Here is a 5,050-nt window from a genome sequence, read left to right as displayed (position 1 = left end):
ATCAGATTGCACATCCGCATACTTACTGAAGTCTCGCTGGGTAATGTAGTTCAAGAAACAGTATAACGTCTACAGATTTGTCATTGACCAATCACATTATGCTTTGCATTCCCATTGTGATTTGTCCCTACCTGACTAATTACCACAGCCACAAAGTCATAAACCACGTCCATTTCTTCAATTTATCCTCTTTAAATCACTTTTTTGTTTTAATACATTTTTACAACATCGCAAATGTTGACTTTGTGGCTCTGGTAACTCGTGGAAACCCTGCCTGAATCCATAGGAGGTATTGTAGTTTAAATGAGGGAGTTATATTAATGCTTTGGGTATGTGTTGATTACATTTGTTTTGAGAAGATGGACATAACCTACTGCAATCATTCTTGTTGAACACATTAAAATACTTTTTTTTGCACACAGTGATTGTGTGTGTGTGTGTGAGAGAGGGAGAAGGACACCTTTGGCCTTTACAGTCTTAGTATTCACCCTTGGTGAGACAGTCTTTACAAATTGTCATGTTTTGTCTTATATTGTCTTGTCATTTTGCTTTTCCTTCTGTTCGTTTTCCCCCTGCTGGTCTTTTTAGGTTCGTTCCCCTTTTTCTCTCTCCCTTCCTCTCTCTCTTCTCTCTGTCGTTCCGTTCCTGCTCCCAGCTGTTCCTATTCCCCTAATCAATCATTTAGTTTTCCCACACCTGTTCCCTATCTTTTTTTTTTAGGAGTATTGCTATTTCCTTAAACTGGATTAAAGACTCTGTTTTCGCCAAGTCGCTTTTGGGTCCTCATTCACCTGCATAACAGAAGGATCCGACCAAAGAATGGACCCAGCGACTACAGACGCTCGTAACACTGCCGTCGAGATCCAAGGAGCCATGCTCGGCAGACACGAGCAGGAATTGTCTGCTGCTCGTCATGCCATGGAGAACCTGGCCGCTCAGGATTCCGACCTCTCTGGACAGTTCCAGAGTCTTCGTCTCGTGCCACCTGTTACTTCCTGGTCTGCCGAGCCTCCGGAACCTAATAACCCACCTTGCTACTCCGGGCAGCCCAAGGAGTGCCGCTCCTTTCTCACCCAGTGTGATATTGTGTTCTCTCTCCAACCCAACACATACTCTAGAGAGAGAGCTCGGGTTGCTTACGTCATTTCACTCCTTACTGGCCGGGCTCGAGAGTGGGGCACAGCTATCTGGGAGGCAAGGGCTGATTGTTCAAACAATTACCAGAACTTTAAAGAGGAGATGATTCGGGTTTTTGACCGTTCAGTTTTTGGTAGGGAGGCTTCTAGGGCCCTGGCTTCCCTATGCCAAGGTGATCGATCCATAACGGATTACTCTATAGAGTTTCGCACTCTTGCTGCCTCTAGTGACTGGAACGAGCCGGCGCTGCTCGCTCGTTTTCTGGAGGGACTCCACGCAGTGGTCAAAGATGAGATTCTCTCCCGGGAGGTTCCTTCCAGTGTGGACTCTTTGATTGCTCTCGCCATCCGCATAGAACGACGGGTAGATCTTCGTCACCAAGCTCGTGGAAGAGAGCTCGCGTCAACGGTGTTTCCCTGCTCCGCATCGCAACCATCTCCCTCCTCTGGCTCAGAGACTGAGCCCATGCAGCTGGGAGGTATTCGCATCTCGACTAAGGAGAGGGAACGGAGGATCACCAACCGCCTGTGCCTCTATTGCGGATTTGATGGACATTTTGTCAATTCATGTCCAGTAAAAGCCAGAGCTCATCAGTAAGCGGAGGGCTACTGGTGAGCGCTACTACTCAGGTCTCTCCATCTAGATCCTGTACTACTATGTCGGTCCATCTACGCTGGACCGGTTCGGGTGCTACATGCAGTGCCTTGATAGACTCTGGGGCTGAGGGTTGTTTCATGGACGAAGCATGGGCTCGGAAACATGACATTCCTTTCAGACAGTTAGACAAGCCTACGCCCATGTTCGCCTTAGATGGTAGTCATCTTCCCAGTATCAGATTTGAGACACTACCTTTAACCCTCACAGTATCTGGTAACCACAGTGAGACTATTTCTTTTTTGATTTTTCGTTCACCTTTTACACCTGTTGTTTTGGGTCTTCAGTCGGTCTTCAGCACGGTCTTCAGTCGGTCCCGAGCCAACTCCCTTCCTCCTCACCGGTCGTATGATTGTAGTATTGATCTCCTTCCGGGGACCACTCCTCCTCGGGGTAGACTATACTCTCTGTCGGCTCCCGAACGTAAGGCTCTCGAGGATTATTTGTCTGTGTCTCTTGACGCCGGTACCATAGTGCCTTCTTCCTCTCCGGCCGGGGCGGGGTTTTTTTTTGTTAAGAAAAAGGACGGTACTCTGCGCCCCTGCGTGGATTATCGAGGGCTGAATGACATAACGGTTAAGAATCGTTATCCGCTTCCCCTTATGTCATCAGCCTTCGAGATTCTGCAGGGAGCCAGGTGCTTTACTAAGTTGGACCTTCGTAACGCTTACCATCTCGTGCGCATCAGAGAGGGGGACGAGTGGAAAATGGCGTTTAACACTCCGTTAGGGCATTTTGAGTACCGGGTTCTGCCGTTTGGTCTCGCCAATGCGCCAGCTGTTTTTCAGGCATTAGTTAATGATGTTCTGAGAGACATGCTGAACATCTTTGTTTTTGTCTACCTTGACGATATCCTGATTTTTTCACCGTCACTCGACGTGTTCTCCAGCGCCTTTTAGAGAATTGTCTCTACGTGAAGGCTGAGAAGTGCTCTTTTCATGTCTCCTCCGTTACTTTTCTCGGTTCCGTTATTTCCGCTGAAGGCATTCAGATGGATTCCGCTAAGGTCCAAGCTGTCAGTGAGTGGCCCGTTCCAAGGTCACGTGTCGAGTTGCAGCGCTTTCTAGGTTTCGCTAATTTCTATCGGCGTTTCATTCGTAATTTCGGTCAAGTTGCTGCCCCTCTCACAGCTCTTACTTCTGTCAAGACGTGTTTTAAGTGGTCCGGTTCCGCCCAGGGAGCTTTTGATCTTCTAAAAGAACGTTTTACGTCCGCTCCTATCCTCGTTACTCCTGACGTCACTAGACAATTCATTGTCGAGGTTGACGCTTCAGAGGTAGGCGTGGGAGCCATTCTATCCCAGCGCTTCCAGTCTGACGATAAGGTTCATCCTTGCGCTTATTTTTCTCATCGCCTGTCGCCATCTGAACGCAACTATGATGTGGGTAATCGCGAACTGCTCGCCATCCGCTTAGCCCTAGGCGAATGGCGACAGTGGTTGAAGGGGGCGAGCGTTCCTTTTGTCGTTTGGACAGACCATAAGAACCTTGAGTACATCCGTTCTGCCAAACGACTTAATGCTCGTCAAGCTCGTTGGGCGTTATTTTTCGCTCGTTTCGAGTTTGTGATTTCTTACCGTCCGGGTAGCAAGAACACCAAGCCTGATGCCTTATCCCGTCTTTTTAGTTCTTCTGTGGCTTCTACTGATCCCGAGGGGATTCTTCCTTATGGGCGTGTTGTCGGGTTGACAGTCTGGGGAATTGAAAGACAGGTTAAGCAAGCACTCACGCACACTGCGTCGCCGCGCGCTTGTCCTAGTAACCTTCTTTTCGTTCCTGTTTCCACTCGTCTGGCTGTTCTTCAGTGGGCTCACTCTGCCAAGTTAGCTGGTCATCCCGGTGTTCGAGGCACTCTTGCTTCTATTCGCCAGCGCTTTTGGTGGCCGACTCAGGAGCGTCACACGCGCCGTTTCGTGGCTGCTTGTTCGGACTGCGCGCAGACTAAGTCAGGTAACTCTCCTCCTGCCGGTCGTCTCAGACCGCTCCCCATTCCTTCTCGACCATGGTCTCACATCGCCCTAGACTTCATTACCGGTCTGCCTTTGTCTGCGGGGAAGACTGTGATTCTTACGGTTGTCGATAGGTTCTCTAAGGCGGCACATTTCATTCCTCTCGCTAAACTTCCTTCCGCTAAGGAGACGGCACAAATCATCATCGAGAATGTGTTCAGAATTCATGGCCTCCCGTTAGACGCCGTTACAGACAGAGGTCCGCAATTCACGTCACAGTTTTGGAGGGAGTTCTGTCGTTTGATTGGTGCGTCCGTCAGTCTCTCTTCCGGGTTTCATCCCCAGTCTAACGGTCAAGCAGAGAGGGCCAATCAGACGATTGGTCGCATACTACGCAGCCTTTCTTTCAGAAACCCTGCGTCTTGGGCAGAACAGCTCCCCTGGGCAGAATATGCTCACAACTCGCTTCCTTCGTCTGCTACCGGGTTATCTCCGTTTCAGAGTAGTCTGGGTTACCAGCCTCCTCTGTTCTCATCCCAGCTTGCCGAGTCCAGCGTTCCCTCCGCTCAAGCGTTTGTCCAACGTTGTGAGCGCACCTGGAGGAGGGTGAGGTCTGCACTTTGCCGTTACAGGGCACAGACTGTGAGAGCCGCCAATAAACGTAGGATTAAGAGTCCAAGGTATTGTTGCGGCCAGAGAGTGTGGCTTTCCACTCGCAACCTTCCTCTTACGACAGCTTCTCGTAAGTTGACTCCGCGGTTCATTGGTCCGTTCCGTGTCTCCCAGGTCGTCAATCCTGTCGCTGTGCGACTGCTTCTTCCGCGACATCTTCGTCGCGTCCATCCTGTCTTCCATGTCTCCTGTGTCAAGCCCTTTCTTCGCACCCCCGTTCGTCTTCCCTCCCCCTCCCGTCCTTGTCGAGAGCGCACCTATTTACAAGGTACGTAGGATCATGGACATGCGTTCTCGGGGACGGGGTCACCAATACTTAGTGGATTGGGAGGGTTACGGTCCTGAGGAGAGGAGTTGGGTTCCGTCTCGGGACGTGCTGGACCGTTCACTGATTGATGATTTCCTCCGTTGCCGCCAGGATTCCTCCTCGAGTGCGCCAGGAGGCGCTCGGTGAGTGGGGGGTACTGTCATGTTTTGTCTTATATTGTCTTGTCATTTTGCTTTTCCTTCTGTTCGTTTTCCCCCTGCTGGTCTTTTTTAGGTTCGTTCCCCTTTTTCTCTCTCCCTTCCTCTCTCTCTTCTCTCTATCGTTCCGTTCCTGCTCCCAGCTGTTCCTATTCCCCTAATCAATCATTTAGT

This window comes from Oncorhynchus gorbuscha, linkage group LG18, assembly GCF_021184085.1.
Source record: "Oncorhynchus gorbuscha isolate QuinsamMale2020 ecotype Even-year linkage group LG18, OgorEven_v1.0, whole genome shotgun sequence".
NCBI lineage: Eukaryota > Metazoa > Chordata > Actinopteri > Salmoniformes > Salmonidae > Oncorhynchus > Oncorhynchus gorbuscha.
Note: the sequence above shows the minus strand (reverse complement) of the source record.